Source organism: Polypterus senegalus, chromosome 3 (assembly GCF_016835505.1).
Source record: "Polypterus senegalus isolate Bchr_013 chromosome 3, ASM1683550v1, whole genome shotgun sequence".
Taxonomy (NCBI): domain Eukaryota; kingdom Metazoa; phylum Chordata; class Cladistia; order Polypteriformes; family Polypteridae; genus Polypterus; species Polypterus senegalus.
This window is the reverse complement of record NC_053156.1, coordinates 182731036-182751395: the sequence shown is the minus strand read 5'-3', so window position 1 is coordinate 182751395 and position 20360 is coordinate 182731036. Positions and strand designations below refer to the sequence as shown.

The window sequence follows — 20360 nt, the reverse complement described above, 5'->3', positions numbered from 1 at the left end:
TAGGTAGGCTGCGATGATCCAAAAACATTTTTGTACAATGAATAGTTGTGTCCCTTTAACATTGATTATTGCTATTTTCTGTCTTAGGTGTGCATCTGAAGGAAAGCTTACGCTCCAGATTCCATACACTGGAATCCATCTGGGTTTTGGCTTTGGCTATGCTGCTGGACCCAAGATTCAAAACTATTGGCTTTGGCAATCCAGACCGTGTCAGAGGCTGAGAGACAACTCACCTTGGAATGTGCATCCCTAATGCGGTCCTCACCAGACACTGTGCACGTGACACCCCAAGGTGATTTTTGTATGGAATGTTTATTTTTGGTATTTGATACATTTAATGTGTACTGTGAATAAAATCATGACTCTTTCAAACAGAGCCACAGCCTTCAACATCAGCCCTGGCCCCATCCTTGGAAGCAGCATGTCCCACATGCCATCTATGGCAACTTTTGGACTTGCGTGTTTCAGAGGCTCAAAGAGTCCACAGTGCCACTGCAGATGCCACTGTGGAGGTGAAGAGATATCTAACAGATGCCTATCTTGGTAGACAAGAAGATCCACTCCTGTATTGGAAAGAGAGAATAACTGTTTACCCCCAATCTATCAGCTTGCCATCAAATATCTTTGTCTGCCAGCAACGTCTGTTCAAAGTGAATGCATTTTTTCAAAGGCTGGGGAAGTCCACTGCAAAAAAAGGAATCGCCTGAAGCCCAGCACAGCAGAGCAAATCATTTTTCTGAATAAAAATGCGTAAAACCGCTGCACTCGCCAACTTTATTGAAAGCTTCCCAGGTCAAAGTTCTTGAGCATCCACATCCCAGTGATACTTGAAATGGTTGTGTTGACAGAAACTTGAATGTGTTTGGCTATTTGGCTACCTCGGACTTTGGAAGGAGCTCTTGGATTAACTGCAGTTCTATTTCTACACTTTGTTTCTTGGATTTCACTCCAGTTTTTATGGAGCTGTGTGTGTTTTTGGGGGTGTTTTTTCCCTCTATAAAAGGGAGTTATTTTTAAGTAACATTTTGACATCTGGATGTAAGTATCAGAGTGCAATGGAACTGTTAACTTAACTCAACCCATGGTATAAGGGTCACAATGTTTCACTTCAGAAACCTTGTCCATTTTTATTATATGCAGCTTTATAGTCTACACTGATTTAGAGTAATTTTTACTTAAAAAAATTAACTTGTAAATTACTATAGTTACTGTTAATATTCAGAATTAAGGGCAATTTTGTTGCTTTCAATGTTTTCCAGAACTACCAAAAAGTACAATGCATTTTGGATGAGTTTTGAGAAGTGATTTAGGCCTAATAAATGTCTCAAGATCACCCTTCTGTCAAAAACCACTAAGGCCAAACATTAATGACACCCAGAAAATCATGGAGCAGATAGCATGTGACCTCGTAATGAATGCCTTACTGGATTTTTTTTGCCCAGCTGGTCCGTCGGCAAGTTTTTAAAGATCATTGAATGTTTTTGAGTGGCCCACCAAGCTGAGTGTTCGGAATGGTCCACTCGCCAAACCCAGACGGGGAGTGTGTACAGTCAGAGCCTGCTCATCGCGACATAGAGCCTGTGGTCAAGCCAAAAGAAAACTAATCCCAGTCCTATGCTGTTACAAGTGCAGAGAGTCCGGACATATGCTACCTCAATGCCTGCTAAACCTGGAGCTGATGGACTGCAGCTGGGCAAGAGGAGAAAGGTATTGTGTAGTTGCTAACCCCTTCTCATGTCCTTGTACAGGAGTGGTGTGGTTAATGGGTTTAAACTTACAGCATTAACAGACTCCGGCAGCAACATTTCTATTGTAGCTTGCCAGTACGTGCTACTGCAACAGTGGCAATAAGGGAAGACCAGACTAACCTGCATACACGGGGAAACTCGTGGTATAGGTCCGCCGATTGCGTCATCCGTTATAAGGGAGATATTCGGACAATGCGGGTGGCGATCCTTCAAAATCCACCTTTTCCCATGATATTAGGAAGAGACTGGTCTAACAGTAAAAGTGGAAACACACCCCTCACTCCTGAAAAAAAATTGGGCCTGGTTATGGATGGAGAATCACCATCCCATACTGTCTCCACGCTGTGTAATCTGCCACCATTAAGGGATCATCTGGGGATTCAATGTGATGGAGTGGAAACCGAGAAGGAACAACCAAGTACGTCATCTTCCAACGACAGCTCGTCTTGGTCAGAAACTCCGCCCATTGAGGTCACCCATTAACTTCATTAACTTTTCATTAACTTTTTCCTTTAAGTGGAGTGATGACTCACTGAAATTTGCTAAAAATGCAATAGTCTCCGTAGATGGCTAATGCATTATACAGTGTAACTGAACACAAGGGGGAGGGGAGGGGAGGTCACTATTACTAGTACCACAGACCTTCCGGCAGCAGATCTGTAAACTACCTCACACCCACCTTCTGGGCGCCCACTTGGGAGCTGACAAGACCTTGGATTAAGTTCCGATTTTATTGGCCCAGAATTAATGAAGAGGTCCGTCATTTCTGTAGTTCCTGCCCAGAATGTCAGTTACGACAGATTCCTAGGAGGGATTGTGCTCCTTTAATTACCATTACCTTTATTGACATTCCTTTTGAACATTTCAGGTCGATATGGTGGGACCCCTCGAACCTTCGGCCCTAGGACATAAATATATATTGGTCCTTGTGGACTATGCTACTCGTTTTCCCAAAGCTGTCCCATGACCGACAGCTAATTCTAAGAATTTTGCATGGGAACTGGTTGGGGTCTTTGGGGGGTAGGCATCCCTAAAGAAATCTTAACAGATCAAGGGACGCCAGTTACCTCGGGTACATTCAGGGAAATTCCCAAATTACTCTGAGTTAAGCATTTAAAAACCACAGTGTACTATTCTCAAACTGACAGTCTCGTGGAGAGGTTCAACCAGACCCTCAAACAAATGCTACATAAGGTGGTCAGCACAGATGGAAGAAACTGGGATCAGTTACTTCCCTTAATCCTTTTCGCTTAGGAGGTTCCTCAAGCCTCTACGGGGTTTTCCCCTTTTGAATTATTGGGGACTATTGCATATCTTAAAAGAAGGTTGGGAAGAAGAGGCCCTCCTAACCACTAATATTTTAGACTATATCGTCCAGTTACACAATAGACTGGCAAAAATCCAACCTACACTAAAAGAAAATATGGAGAAAGCACAAGCAGTGCTTATATTATAACTGGGGGGTGTCCCTTTGGGAGTTCCACCCCCGTGACCACATAATGGTCTTAGTATCTACTTCCCACTCCAAACTGCTAGCCCATTAGCAAGGGCCTTACAAAGTTAAGAAGCGAAATGGCTTGGTCAACTATTTGGTTAAACAACCAAATCGATGTCCAGCCGAGCGGATTTATCATGTCAATTTGCTGAAACCTTGGAAGAACAGGGAGGTTGACACTGTCTCCACTTGGCCCCGCTCATATTACCCTCATATATTGTTACTTAACTTCGGTCCCAATTTGACTCCCGCTCAGAAACAGGAGCTAGAATTAGAAATGCTGTAGGTTCCGTAAGTAGTCAGTGAACAACCTGGCCAGATCTCACAGATTGTGCATGATATTATCACCAAACCTGGAGTGATTGTCAGGGAACACCCCTTTCACATCCTAGAAGTGAAAAAAGCAGAAGTGAAACTTGAGCTCAAGAGAATGTTGGAATTAGGTGTAATTGAGGTAAGCCATAGTCCCTGGTCCAGCGCAAAAGTGTTGGTCGCTAAGCCAGACAGAAGTTGAAGGTTTTGCAATGACTTCCATCAGCTTAATCAATTGTCCCAATTTAATGCCTATCCTGTGTCCCGGGTGGGCGACCTCCTCAAGAGGCTATGGGGTGTGAAATATCTGACGACACTTGACATGACCAAAGGGTATTGGCAAATTCCTTTAATGGAATCTGCAGAGGCCAAAACCACAATTACTAACCCTCTTGGACACTGTCAATATCAGGTACTTCCATTTGGATTGGATGGGGCATGAAAGCCCTATGGCCCCACAACTTCAATAGTGCTACCTACTTGGATGACGTTGTCATTTATTCTGGCACATGGAAGCAACAAAAATAGCAGGTTCAAGCTGTGATTTAAGCACTTGGTGAAGCTGGCCATTGGATCAATCCCAAGAAAAGTTTCTTAGGATTTAGCAAAGCCAAATATTTAGGTTACTAAGTGGGTGTACCCCTGCCCACTTGGTAACCTAAATATTGCATAGTGCAACAACAGTGTTCCAAAGTTGAAGCCATCGTGTGTTGGACCCGTCCAAGAACCAAGTGATAGGTCCAAGCATTTCTCAGCTTAGAACTGTGCTACCACCAATTCTTTCCCTGTTTCTCTGAGAGAGGTGTAACAAATCTGCCCCCTCAACCCAAAACGGGCCAATCGTTACCACTACCCTGTCCTACTTTAAGGCAGCTGATGAAAAGGATAAGCCAATATTACACTCTGCAGCGCACCACTGTACGCACCTTTTTAAACTATTCAATTCAAATCGACAAATGACCATATACAGTAGGAGAGAAAAAACTAGAGAACAATATAAATAAACACTGAGAAATATATTATACAAAGGAAAAGACAGGATGAGAAAAGAACTACAATTCTTTTCATCTGCCCCCTACCCCAACCCAAAATAACCCTTATACGTGCAAATACAAAAAATGTATACACAGTGGAAATATCATTCTCCCTGTTTCCCTTCCAAAGACCACAGGCAAGTCCAAAGTTTAAGAGCAACTCTTGTCAGCAGGTGAAATGAAGTGTAGTGAATTTCTTAACTGTAAAATGTTATACAGCCAGTCAAGAAAAATAAGGTCTGCTAGAAAAAATGGTGTCCTGTTTTACAAGTGAGTTTGACTATGCTGTGAGAACTTGATAACATTTACTTAACAAAAAAAAAAAAAAATAGGCACACAGAGGGAAAAAAGCACAAAATGTCAACTTTAATTTCGAAATTTCTACTTTAATCACACAGTTTATTTTGTCATTAAAGTAGAACATCATAAACTTCATCTTTAAATCATTTAATTCACTAGTTTCTCAAATCCCACCGTAACTAAAGTAGCACGTTAAATGCTTTGTTTTGTATTTGATCTTCTATTCTATCTTCTGTTCTATGTGTGTGAATCAGTACGTGCTTCTTAAACAGGCTTTCTATTCCTCCGACAGGACACAGAATCCATTACATTCTTAATATTACAGCTCTCTGAATTATTTAAATACTGAGATGTATACTTTATATTATTTTCATGATGATAGGAGTTAAAGCATGTTATTAAACATGGGAACATGGTGGCGCAGTGATTGTTCATGCCTCATGCAAGTTGCTTGCTGCGCCATGAGCGACCTTTAATGAAATAATTTATTGTAGCAGTACTGTTTCTTTCAAACGTACTAACTCCCAATTCCTGTCCTTACTTTTCTTTCTCCAAATACCCAATCGCCATGCAATCAGCTCTGTAATAGACGTTACGCCATCTGTAAGCTTAGAATGCCGATTCTTCAAAACTTTTAAGGAACATTGATATATCTTCATAGTACATGTTTAATTATTCTATCCATCCAGTATTGTGCCAATCCCAGCAAGAATACAGTACGAGGCAGGAACAATCCGTGAACGGACCGCCAGCTCCTTGCTGGTGCTGCGACACCATGTCCTTACATGTTTATTTATTAACAATATAGATTATTTAAATAAAGTTAAAGTTTTATCTTTATAATATAATAAACATATCTTGCTGCATCTCATCTTAGTAAATATGTGCTTTATAAAGTGGCTCAGGTTGTGCAATATTATAACTGTGTCGCAAGTTTACAGTGAGGTAATTGTACTTATAAGTACAAACAGTTCTACAAGGAGCACTTGATGGACTGATTGAGTGCGTTTATAGTTCTTGGGAGGAAACGGTTTCTGAACCGTGAGGTGCGTACAGGAAAGACTCTAAAGAGTTTGACGTATACAAGCAGTTCAATAGACAGCATGGCTAAGGCAGCGTGTACTTGATGCTGTACAGTATACCGATAATTCTCTTTCCAATCAGCTGCTGTGATTCCCCACCCACATAAAGTGATATAAATACTCCGAGTAGTGCAGTGAGAGTAATATTTAAAAAGTTGATCCGCTGTGGCAACCCCAAATGGGAGCAGCTGAAAGAAGAAGAAGAAGAAGGTGCAGTGAGAGTAACAACGCTAAAGCAGCTGGTATGCCGCTATGGTATTTAGAATAGTTTGACCATTCTATGGACCATTATACGGTGGCCCTGAAGGGCAAAACACAAACAAAAATAAAAACACCAACCAACATACAGAAAGTACAAAAAAAATTTTAAACACACATACAAACAATTGAAAAACTAATTAAATTAATTGAAAATAGCAAATAAAAAATTGAAAACACAAATTAAAAACTGAAAGCACAAGCAAAAAAATAAAAATGCAAATTAAAGTGAAAGCGCAAAAAAAAGAGAAAACGCAAGTGAAAAAGTGAAAACAAAATATTGAATATGCAGTTAAAAAATTGAAAACACAAACTAAAAGAAAGTCAAAACGGAAATTACCTCGCAGCGGTGGGGCATGTGAAATGGGCAGAAAAGCCAAGGAAGCGTTGGTAACGATATTCCGTGATCCTGACGAAGTTTAGTGCAACCTGTAAAGCTTATGTTACTGGTATAAACAGATTAAGGTTGATTAAAGTAACACTTTCTAATTTCAGAAGGTCTACGGCTAATCTTTCCTTTCACAGATATAAATCGCGTTTGCGTTGTGCGGTAGAGTGTCTTGTGGGCTCGCGGCGTAGAAAAAAAAAATCAGTATGTTCAAACGGATTTCGAACTTGGGAGCGCTAGTTGTAAGTATAGTCAATCTCCGTCTTTATTTAAATCGGCCAGTATATATTACGAGGAGAAGATGGATGCCTAGCATGATATTAAATCTCATCCTGGCATTCTGTCACTTTTTAGTGCAGATGTGTTTTGTCCGTTTTGCGGGACAGCCCTGGGAAGAAAGCCGTCGTTTTGCCCGGAGTGTGGCAGGTCTTTGGGGTTTTTGCAACATTAAATCTCGGACCATTGTGATTCCAGAAGAAAAGATGAAGCAGCGGCTACTTGCAGCTTAGGTTGGTAGCTAATGCCCTACGTGTCTGTTTTACAATAAAGACGCCGTGAAACTTTATTCCATTCGTTCCTTTATTAAGGTGAAGGAAGGTCTAGCACTCTATCGGAATTTCTTTCATTCAGAGACCAAAAACAAAAAGAGAGATGTAAATGGTCGAAAAATACGAAAAAATACGTGGAAAGGTCTGTGCAGGTATGTTTTAGATAAAATATGTTTATGTGTAGTTTGAAGAAAATGTCAAAATCAGGACCTAATTGGTAGTGGTTTAATAATGATTTTTTAAATCTTATAATAAAATATAATCGTTAGAGTTCTGTAATAAAATGTTATTTAATCAATATAATTTTAGTAAAATGTATGCTGTATGTAGTTCATTTTTTAAAATTCTGTCACATTTCTGTAAAACTTGTTGCAGATACAGCAAGGAGAGTTTGTATCATAAGCATCTAATGAATGACATTCCCCCAGGTCGCACTCATTTAGTTTCTCAAAATTTATGTACAAATGTATAATTAAAAGGTCATTTAACATTTTAAAACAAGTTATCAAGACATAATTTATAATTATAGAAACACATTTAGTGCTCTTAATAACATGGCAGTATCTGAAAAGCATGATTAATTTTATTTCAATATTGTCATTTATTGTCACTGTGTTGTAATTTGCAGTTGTTACTTTTTAATTGTTTAAATTCGCTTATGCAATTTTAGGTTAACGTTGGAATAATGACTACCCATGTGGCGTACTGAAAAAGGAGAGAGGAAAGCAGTTGCTACTGCATGTTTCGCCATTATACTCCAAAAGACAACTTTTACAGGCAGCTGAAAGAAAACTGAGAACATTTTTTAATATTTCTGATGAGCCATACCGACTTTTACATTATAATGGGTCAATTGTGGATAAAGTACCTGGAACTGAAAAACCATTTATGCTACAAGATTTTAAGGATGCAGTTGGAAAACCATTTAATAGACTTAGCTTTTTCATCTGCACTGAGAGAGAATACAGTGAACTTGGTACGAAAGAAATAAGCAGTTATATTTTTTGGCTTTTGTTTTATTCAGATTACAGGATCATTCCTGTATTTGTTAGTTTTCATTATAACAAACATTACGAGCTTACTTTATTTGACTGTCTCCATATGAACTTTGATGTTTTTTATTATAATGTAATAATTCATTCCTTTAACTCAAAAAAAAAAAGAAAAACCTGATGGCATTGCTTTGGATATGATGATCAAAAGACTGAATACTATGGCCTACTACTGTTAATTCTGTTTTCACAGTTTATCTCATCGCAGATTGTTTTATGTAAAAATGCATTAAAATATTACTTTTGAACTTTTGTACCAGAGAATAAACTTGAATGTAAATGCAGTTGGGAAAAAATAACTAGTTTTATTTGTACTCAAGTCCAAAGTTGTGCAATGTGATCTACTGAAAAATAAAGAATTTACCATCCTGTCAAGAATGTACATATAACTTATTCATTGTGATGGTGACATAATTTGTTGAAGTCGTAATGTCCATATTATGTTCACAAAGGATTTCTCTTTTTTTTTTTTTTGTAGATAAGATTGAAGATAGTGATAATGAAGTAGTAGTTCAGCCAAAACATTCTGAAGAAGATTCATTGAATGACACACTGGTATTTAATGGTTTACTCAGTCATATTTTTAAAAGACGTGATAGAGATTGATTGCTGAAATAACATTAATATATCTCCTTATTTATATATGTGTGTTTCTAAACCTGTCAGTTGTTTACTACTAGATACATGAGTGATGTCTGTAAAATCATTTAACCTATGTGCATCTTTTTTACTTTAGTTATAATCCAAACAATACGTGTGAGTGTTTTTTTCTCTCTTTTCCAAGCCGTGGTTTCAGAGCTCACCAAACACTTCAGCCATTAAGGCCAGCCATGTGAATTCACAGGTAAATTATTATTATTTTTACTAATAAAAGGCAAAGCCCTCACTCACTCACTCACTGACTCACTCACTCATCACTAATTCTCCAACTTCCCGTGTAGGTAGAAGGCAGAAATTTGGCAGGTTTATTCCTTACAGCTTACTTACAAAAGTTAAGCAGGTTTCATTTCGAAATTCTATGCGTAACGGTCATAACGGTTGACAACGTTCGCCATGTTGAACTTTCTTATTTATGGCCCCATCTTCACGAAATTTGGTAGGTGGCTTCCCTGCGCTAACTAAAACCAATGTACATACTTATTACAGTGGTATGATGCCACTGTCGGCCGCCATATTGAACTTTTCAACGGTCTTTGTTACTTATGGGCCCAACTTCAAGAAATTTGGTACACGGGTTCCCAACACTAACTGAATCCTACTTACGTACGTATATACGTCCATAGCCTACAGCTCGGTCACCGTGTGAGGCGGCGTTGGGTCCCCCATCCCAATGCCTCCCACGTTGCTGGCTGCCTGCCTATATAAGGCTGTCCGTCGCTCCGGTCTCTACATTCCCTTCCTTGCTTCGCCACGGGATTCACGACTCCCTGCTGATAACTACAGCCTTTTTATTTAATCTATGGGTTCTCCGCTGTTTTATTGTTCATTTATTATGATTATAGTAATTATGTAGGTATTTTAGACTTACTTTACATTGTTCAGGTACCCATTTCCTTTATCATTCCACCGTACCCCCTTTCACATATCTATCGAGGTGATCACCATCGATCAAAGAACTGTCACTTACCGAGTGGTTTCCATGCCCAGATATGGCACCTACCATTTCCATTCTCTTTGTTACATATTGCACGGCCATATCAGGCTCACTCTTGATATCCGGAGGAACATTGTGTCTTATGTATTGAATGACTGGGACAGGTTCAAGATGTGGACTGATGACAGTACAGGAGATAACTATACTACACAGGAGCACTATAAGAGTGAAATGCTTAAGCCCTTCACCTATGGATCTGCATGTGAGTTGATGGCTGCCGCTGAATTGTTTGGTTGTCACTTTCAAGTGTACCGTAATTGCCAAATATTTTACACCTTTCGACAACCGCCAATGCCTCTTAAACATCTTAGATTCACAGGTGACGATTTCAGTAGTGGACACTTTGATGTTTATGAATGTTTCAACTCTCAAAAGCTGGATTTAAAAGTTATCGATGAAATCGGTTGTATACTTACAACGCTTGACAGATGCCGAATGTCTCTTCAACACGTCCTACAAATACTGTCGTAATTGAAACAAACCATGAAACTCAAACCGATTATGACAGCAGCAATCCAAGCTGTGAGATTTGAAAGAAGATTACTGTTCACATGGCCAACTGTACGTTGCATGCTCAAGAGTAAGCTCAGCGCACAGCTTGGTCATGTTACAACTGGAGGGCCGAACTCACAATGTGGTATACAAAGAGATCCTTAACAAATAATTATTGGTATATTTTCCCTCAGTTTAAAAAGGTTTAATTTTCTTCTTAATAAAAATTTTAAGGCAGTATTTTGCCACTGCAAAGCGCGGGTATTTTGCTAGTCTATATATATAATTCACTAAGGCAAGACAACCATGGAAAGCACGCTGGAAGGGGCATGGACTCACTGAGCCGCCGGGGGCCGCCGACAAGTAAGACACCTATGGCGCATGCAGAAGGAGCCACGCCAACCAATTCCTGGCACCTCCGAGCCACGTTGACTGTTCATAGAGGCATGTTTCTCGCGGAGGTGAATTGCCATATGCAGCATGTTAAACAGTTTGCGAGGAGTATCCCATGGGATCTTCAAAACAATCCTTTACAACTGAGGTTAAAACACAATGAAGTAAGCAGTCTTTAAAAACTGAGTTTTCGGTTAAGACGCACGACCGCATGCACCATAGCAAACTGTTTTACTGTGTTGGTTCGTTCCGTGCATTGTTATAATGTTGCTTTTCTTGCTGATTTATTACATTACCGATTTTTCAAATGTTAACTTTCTCCTTGTGCTTAAAAATCATTAAAAACCGGCCTGATTATGCGGCGTATGGTACGCCACGGGTTGGTTAGTTATTATTATTAAGTTTATATAATTCAGTTTAACATATTGCCTTAATTTGTCTATGCTCCAGACATTTCATTTTAAGGCAGAAGTGACAAGAAATTTCAGGTGATAAAGTCAGTTTTATGTAAAAATTTAATTGGTTTTGACACCAGATATATACAATGTATATAAATGTGGCAACATATGCTTGCTGAATTTATTTTTAGCTAAAAATTTGTTTTATTTCATAATAGCTGTATTCCATTTTTAAACAGTTGAAAGCCTCGTTAACACGGTATTGCCTCCCTTTTTTTAGAACCAGATAGATTCATCTGAAAAACAAACGAAGTTTGAAGACGGAGCAGCAGCAGCAAAGGATGCAAGTGAAGTTGCTTCCAGTATTGAAAGGGGTCACTGGTACAGGTACTGCCATGCAGAATTTGAGGTTTTCCTCCATACAGTATATAGCAGTTCATTTGTAAATTAAAAGGGTACAGACATGCATTAATCAAATTAGTTGGTTAAGGTTTACAGGACTCAGAGCTGTAGTGAACAACATGTGTATTGAAAGAATAGTTAAACTTAACTGTGAAGTTTTTCTCCAAACAAGGCAACAAATGACAAGTAACTTATGATTTTATCTTGGATGAACTGGTATGATTTCTACATACTGTATAAGGATAAAATGTATTAATAAAAAGGTTGTTAAATTGTTGTTTTAATGTGTTAAAGTTAAGTACTTTCTAATTATTATATTTCATGCAAGTGACCAGAGTCTAGGGGATCTGTTGTTTATTTTCATTTGCAGTTTTATTTTTATATATTTAATGTAATTGTTGGATTTTTTTAACCAGACAGCTTTTTTGGGTAATTAGTATGATATAGAATTTAAGATTTCAATGTATATTTTGTTTTACTTCCTGATATAGAGACATGTTTAAATTATTTTAACAAAGCCATGAGATTCTAAATGCATGTATTTCTTTTATTTAGAAATTATACTGAGGTGTATGCACCAATCCTTATTGAAGATGAAGATAGCACAACAGAACAGGAGTCTGAGGAAACTGTGGAATGGTAAGATTTAAAGTGGGTTAGGAAATACTTAATATTTATTACAAATTTATATTTAAAATACCACAAATGACTTGCAGCCTATTACCACAGATTACCACAGACATTGTTTCAGTCTCTTCCTGATGATGTACATGTGAGGCTAACTGAGGAGTTTAATGAGGGATAACCCCACAGAACTTAACTGCATGAAGTAGGATTGATAATGTTGGGAGGAAGTTGCCAATGTGTCCCTTCCTTCACTCCTGACAAAAGCCATAGTAAATCTGAACAAACTTCAATTTACTGGTTATTTTTATCATATTTATGATATGGTTTTACTGTATCGTCTTATATTGTACTTTGAGTCAACATCTCGCATTTTATACTTTGTTTAATGTTTTGTCATGATATGCATTCATATTTTCTCTTGGGGATTAATAAAGTATATCTAATCTAAATGTGTGTGTGCTATTTTAGTTAATTGTTTATTCTTCTATATCTGTCATTCAGTAGGTTAACAGAGCACAATATTCCAGTGGAAGAAATCTTGGCTGAACTTGCCAAACAGATTCAGTCTAACAAGGTGTCAAGATTTAATATATTATTAATTGTGGAGATATCTGGGATGGAGCTCTCCGTGGGTTCAGACGAAGCACTTATAATCCCACTTATACTATGTTGGTAAAATTTACTGATGATTCTGGCAATACTGAGCATGCAATTGATGCTGGTGGACCAAAAAGACAGTTTCTTCAGCTCTTAATTCAGGATGTACAGTACTGAAGAATTTTTGAAGGCAAAGAAAATGAAAAATATTTAAGGTGTGATAAAGCAGGTAAGTATACAAGAGTGCAGTTTTAACATGAGCAGTGTTTTTTTTTTGGCTTTGCCCAAATTTGCATAAGCAAGACATTAAGAAAACTAGAGCCTACATAAATAAAAAGTAGGACTTTTCAAAACCTTTTCCTTGTACTTATGTTTTGTTTTTTAGACAGGGTTTAACACTTTATCTAATTTGTATCTTATAGAAATTAAACTGGTTTCTGAGACATATTTATATATTAGCAATATGGAATTTCATTATCTTATGTTTTAACCTACTGAATATCAGTGACATTTGTTTTACTTTACTGTTTTGTATGTCTGTGTGTAACTTGTATATTCCTTTTAGCAGAACATACTGATTTACAGCTCCTTTTTTCTAAAGCCCTTGCCAATGATGAGTACTTTACCATTGGAAGAATGATTGCTGTATCACTTATCCATGGTGGTCCTGGCCCACAGTTTTTATCTTGTAACCTTGTGAATTACATTGTGGGAACTGGTGAGATTTCTCCATCAATTGAAGATATATCAGATCCTGATATTTACAAGATGCTCCAAAAGGTATGACCAATATATGTATATATATATACAGTACAGGCCAAAAGTTTGGACACACCTCCTCATTCAATGTGTTTTCTTTATTTTCATGACCATTTACATTGGTAGATTCTCACTGAAGGCATCAAAACTATGAATGAACACATGTGGAGTTATGTACTTAACAAAAAAAGGTGAAATAACTAAAAAACATGTTTTATACTCTAGTTTCTTCAAAATAGCCACCCTTTGCTCTGATTACTGCTTTGCACACTCTTGGCATTCTCTCGATGAGCTTCAACAGGTAGTCACCTGAAATGGTTTTCACTTCATAGGTGTCCCTTATCAGGGTTATTTAGTGGAATTTCTTGCTTTATCAATGGGGTTGGGACCAGCAGTTGTGTTGTGCAGAAGTCAGGTTAGTTGGACGATCATTTATTTTTCAACAGGACAATGACCCCAAACACACCTCCAGGCTGTGTAAGGTCTATTTGACCAAGAAGGAGAGTGATGGAGTGCTGTAAATGGTCATGAAAATAAGGAAAACACATTGAATGAGGAGGTGTGTCCAAACTTTTGGCCTGTACTGTATATATTGTGGTAAATAGGGGGCGCTCTCGCTCCCTTGAACCCCTATCCACGACTCCAGACACCAGGTAAAAGCCCTCAAATCGACTTTATTCAATTGCCACAGTGTACAAAGCACACTCTCCTCCACAATACTCATATAAATCACTAATACTAATCACAAATACACAAATAACCAATCCTCCAGCTCCCAGATGCGTTGCCACCCTTCCACCCAGCTCAGCTCTCCGTCTGGGAGCTGCCACAGTCCTTTTATATTCCCTGACCCGGAAGTGTTCTCAATCCCCAGTCCATGTGATCCTCAATCATTTCCGGGCCAGGTAAAAGTTCTTTTCTTCACCCCGGAGGCCCGTCGCTCTTCCTATGACGAACTTCCGGGTCATAGGGCACAAATGAGTCCTCGGTCCTCCCTGCAGCACCCTCTTGCGGCCCCTGAGGTATCCAGCAGGGCTGAGGATAAAAACTGCAGCGTCCATGATTCCCTGCTGGTCTTTGGGGCACCTCCATACTGCAGGGAGGGCTCCATCTGGTATTGGCTGGGATGACAAGCCGGCCACATCTCACAGTATATATATATATATATATATATATATATATATATATATATATATATATATATATATATATATATATATATATAGGGGTGTTTGAAAAGATCTCCACCTTATAAATCATTTTCATGTTCATTTCTTACATAGGTGTCTGTTTTTTTTCCTCAATATGGTGTTTCCTGTCATTTTATTCTGTGAACCTACATTGTCCAATTCAAAATGAAAGGTGGAAGCATTAGATACCAGTCAGTTATAGAGAGCACACACTGACCTTCCCTTGTTTATTTTGGGGTAACAAATAACAATACCTGCATGTGATAGAGGAATTTGAAGTGCCAAATGCCCCTTCCACCTGCACTGATGAAAACAACCAAAATCCACAGACATTGACTAGACTGGCATACTGTAACTCCCTGTTTTATACAGCAAAGAGATAGCTTTTTAAATACGGCATCACAGTGGCAGGTTACATTTTTGTAGAGAACAGTTTGAAGTTTGTTACATTGTGGGCGGTGGGGGGGTTTGGTTCAGTTATTTAAAAAAGTGTTTAATATACTGTTTCCTTACATTTGGTATATGTTTTTATAATATTGGTGTTTAATATTGCAAGTGCATGTCTGTGAACATCTGATAACCCTGTTGTATATTAAATCCAGATAAAAATGGCATCAAGTCTAAACATCCTGAGAGATACTATAGAAGAAAATGGCACAATGCTTCTGATAGCAGGATGGTTTAACCATGTTAAAGAAGTTGATGAAAGAGAGAAACTTGTTCAGGATTATCTGGAATGGTACTTTTTTACAAGAAACAGTCAATGTATTGGAAGGTAATCTACATTTTGTGCAACTGAGAATAGTTGGTCCTTTTGCTGTGCCTTTTAAACATTATTTAATGTGCCCATTTGTGTCCTGACCTTTTTGTCTTTTGCTTCATCACAGATTTAAAGATGTATTATCCACTCTCAATCTACTTGAAAAACTGAAGCAGTATCCAGGTGTATTAGTAAACTGCACATGCTTTTCTCAAAGCAAGATCAATGCTGAAGCCATTGAAGATATTTTTAAGATAAATATCAGTGAGGCAGGCAGCAGCTGGAGACATGAGGAAGGAAGAACTGCTGCCTATTGGGCAGACTACCTCTTGGATATTGAAGGTTAGAAAAAGTAAAATAATAATTTTAAGCAATGTTATCAGTGCATTTGCCTGTGTTGATATTTAGCAAGAAGTCTGTAGAAGGTGGTAAAAGATATGTTTTCTCCTGCTTAAAGAAGAATGAAATATTAGTGTATTATACTCACAGTTGCCATAACATGTTTGTAAATGTTGAGATGCTTTATCTAAATAAGGGAGTATTTAAAACATTTTGGGAAAAGTACTATTTTGTAAATGTTTTAAAGTATATTTAAAAAGGCGCAGAGGCCCAAAAACAATGTCTATAAAGTACTTTACTTTTTTCTTCTCCCTACAGCCTCTGATAAAACTTCAACTTGTGATCCTTCCTTAGAAGACACTTTAATGTTTGCAACTGCTATACCACCATTAGGACTGCAGCCAAGACCAACAATTTACTTTCACCATGATGGGTCACTACTGCTAGTGGCCAACACTTGTGGCAACATCTTAACTCTGCCAATCCATAAAACCTATGATAATTTTAGATTTTATGTTAGTTTTGGAATTTTAAATTCACCAGGTTTTGGCCACTATTAACCTGAGTCACTTATAGTATATACATATTTCACAGTAATCTACTGTAATTTGCAGTCAGAGACAGAGCCTGACAAGTTTTAAACAAAGAGTTAGGAGCTACCATCATCAGAGTGGAATCAAAAGAATTAGAGGTGAGAAATCACCCACAAAAAGAGAATAAAGAACAACCTGAGATGAAACAAGCAATCCTGTATCAGAGAACTAGGAAAAAAGGGCAAGAGCGCAAGTGCCATGGATTGTTCACTATACCTCTGAATTAAAAATAGAATCCCTGTCACGATAAGCTCCCCTTTTCTGTTACAGCATTTCATGTCTCTGCCCTTGTACGATACCAGCCTTAATTCTTTACAACCCCCTCAACTCATGATCCAGTCCTTTCAATATATGAAACATAAAGACAGGCTGACAAAGTTTAATTGATTTTGGTTAGTTTTAAAATGTTCAGAGTTCTAAAAAAACTTGAAATTCCAGTGAATTAGTTATTGATGTAGTTAACCTCAGTTTAACCAAGGCCAACAGTTTCACATTCTGTGTTCTTTAAAATCACAAAACAATGTTTCAGACATTAGACATCGTTATAGAAAATCTGCATGTGTTATGCTTCTGAAGTCAAAAGATTTGTGTAAAATATTGAGATATCCTTTATTGATTAAACTAATGTATAATTCTGTAACTTTGGAGTCTACAGTTAAATTATTTGTTAAATTATTTACAAAATGTCTACATGATTGTTTTATGACCCTAGTTCTTCACAATCCTCTTATCAAACTGCATTACATTTCATTTGTTTGAGCTAGAGTAATGCACTATACAAACCATTGGATACTTGACAGTTTAATAAATAAATAAAAGTTATCTTTACAAATCAGCTATCTCTTTCAGCTTCAAATATACTGTAGGTCAAAGGCTGATTCCCATGTATTTGGTGTCTGAAGATTATTTTGCTGTTTTATTAATGTTAAGTATTCCTGGATGGCCAGATCTCCACACATGGAAGTTTCTTCACAGTAAGGTGATAGATCCCGAAGACAATTCAGGTTCAGTACATATCTACAATCTCTTGCTTGAAACCTAAAGAGCAAAAAAAAAAGTTTACAGCTAAAGGGCTGGTTTAGCTAAGGACATTATAAAACAGTCAATATATACTTGTATTACAAACTAACATAGCCATCACTTGTTACATCTAACATTGTATTACCAGTGTGGTAAACTGAATAACTCATTTGGAATTCCTGATGGACAGGATGACATTCTTGAAGGTCTCATTCTGTGTTGGTTCCAGAGCATCTTCGCCTCATTCAAATCTTTCTGAAGAACAGCAAGAAATGCAAAGCGCAGCAAACATTTATGCTCACGACTACCATTAAAATGGCCATATTCCTTAAGGTCTTCTAAAAGCTCCAACCAAAATTGTGATCTGTAAAATTAATGAAAAGAGTCAAATATATGAAATGGGAATTAATTTATTTTTGTGACTTAAACTGTATACCTAACAAAATAAGTATTTTCTACTCTTGTAGAATATAGTTTCTCTTTTAAACCATTAGCCAATTTTGTTATTCCAAAACAATACTTTGAAATCTGCATGTCCTGACAGCAGTGAACAGAAGTTCAGAATGTAAATATGATTAATTATTTAGTTGCATGTGACATTGGAGGGGTTGACAGAATTCCCTCATTGACTCCAGCATGTAAAGTTTGAATAGCAGCTGGATTTCTACCAGTGTGCATCTTCTCACTTTGTGTATAGTTCCTTTAAAAAAGTATACTATATACTATATAAGTATATAATTGCATTAGGTGGGTTTAAAAATGTTGAAGAAAATTATATAAAGGGATGAGAATGAAACAGACATGTTTAACCACACTGTGACAATGTAATAAAGAGTTAAAAAAAAAAACACAATACTAATAAAGAATTGCAAAAATGTAACCATATTTTAAAATTGTTAATCTATACAATACCTTTGTTTTCTAAAATATGCCCACCAGGATTCGATCCTCTGATTTGTAACAGATGTTCCATAATTATGACTTCTAGCACCAGAAAAAAGATCAGTATGTTGAACTTAAAGTACACTGCATAGCGGCCATTATACCATTCTCTGTGCCACAATCCGTTCTTAAACGCGTCAGTACAATACCCAAGTCAGATACGCATTTTACATAAAGAGAAGGGATGACAGTGGATTATTGTTCGTTGGCCCACAAGTTAACCACAAAATCTTCCTGGAAAAGCCATCCATACATCCACTTATTGCAAAGCCGTACGGTTTCAATTTGTCATAACCATCGACATGCCAAACATAATTTGGTCCTAAAGAATGGTAACTCCTCCTGCAAAATCTTCTTCTTCTGGAAAATGATCCAGCCGGATTCATCTCCGATATCAGCTTCATTACACTCCGCCTTCTGACACGCAATAAATATTTTTGCTTTATCAGATTAAACATAGGCCTAGTTCTGTATCCAAATAAACGACCAGGTCCTCTGAGCTCCCTCTGAATCGCAGCTCGCAAAACATGCATGCAGGAATAATTACTACGTTTTGATAAGTGAAGATGCTTCAGACGGTTTTTTAAAGTACGGAGGCACATGGTTATTCCGTGATGTGTTTTCAGAAAGTCCAAAATCACCTCATACGGGTAACCTTTGTTGAAGTATCCCCTCTATAAGGTGGTTTTCACTTGGTCCATTGATAATTCCTGTTATATACATATATATGAAATATAAAACTTCAAATGATATGCGCGTATAAACACATTTTTATGATGTAAATGAATGAATGACTTGAAAAGATTTCATCCTTACCTGTTGTTTCGCTATCCTCTATGTGAGATAGACATTCCAAAGACCTGCCACACTCCGGGCAAAACAACGGCTTTCTTTCCAGGGCTGTCCCTCAAAACGGACAAAACATATCTGCACTAAAAAGTGACAGAATGCCAGGATGAGATTTAATATCATGCTAGGCATCCATCTTCTCCTCGTAATATATACTGGCCATTTTAAATAAAGATGGAGATTGACTATACTTACAACTAGCGCTCCCAAGTTCGAAATCCGTTCGAACGTACAGATTTTTTTTTCTACGCCGCGAGCCCACAATACACTCTACCGCACAACGCAAACGCGATGTATATCTGTGAAAGGAAAGATTAGCCGTAGACCTTCTGAAATTAGAAAGTGTTACTTTAATCAACCTTAATCTGTTTATACCAGTAACAGAAACTTTACAGGTTGCAATAAACTTCGTCAGGATCACAGAAAGTCGTTACCAATGCTTCCTTGGCTTTTCCGCCCATTTCACACGCCCCACTGCCCCTCCCCTGCGAGGTCGTTTCCGTTTTGACTTTCTTTTAGTTTGTGTTTTCAATTTTTTAACTGCATGTTCAATATTTTGTTTGCACTTTCACTTTTTCACTTGCGTTTTCTCTTTTTTTTTGCGCTTTCACATTAATTTCCATTTTTATTTTTTTGGTTGCGCTTTCAGTTTTTAATTAGTGTTTTCAATTTTTTATTTGCTATTTTCAATTATTTTAATTTGTGTTTTGAATTGTTTGTATGTGTTTTTTTAATTTTTTTGTACTTTCTGTATTTTTGTTGGTGTTTTTATTTTTGTTTGTGTTTTGCCCTTCAGGGCCACCGTACAATTATATTGTTACAGGTTAATTACAATCAGATGCATTAAACTAATAAAAAATCTGTGGTTAATTTCAGTGTATTTATAAAGCCGCGTCAGGGATGTGGCTCTAAAAAAGAAAGGGAAACCACACTGGAATAGTAGCACTGCTTTGACGCTGGGTGCTGCCAGTTTGCAAAACCAAGCGCAGAAATTTCGTACACTAGGTTTTGAGCTACCATGGAAATGTGCGTGGCTTTACGCCAAGTTTAGGTTTTATACATCGCGATTTGAACATGGAAACGTTCGTAAGCACCGTTTATACATAAGGACCCTGGTTCTTGGTGTTG

At 37.6% G+C, this 20360-nt stretch overlaps 1 long non-coding RNA gene across 1 annotated transcript; it reads right to left on the bottom strand.

The window, feature by feature from the left end:
• Nucleotides 1–17307: 17307 nt before the first annotated feature.
• LOC120526843 lies at nt 17308–19639 on the bottom strand. Its single transcript, XR_005633190.1, has 4 exons — nt 19428–19639; nt 19200–19315; nt 17587–17805; nt 17308–17459 (listed from the first exon to the last, which is right to left on the bottom strand). It is a non-coding gene; the product is annotated as an uncharacterized LOC120526843 (long non-coding RNA).
• Between the last annotated feature and the right edge of the window lie 721 nt (nt 19640–20360).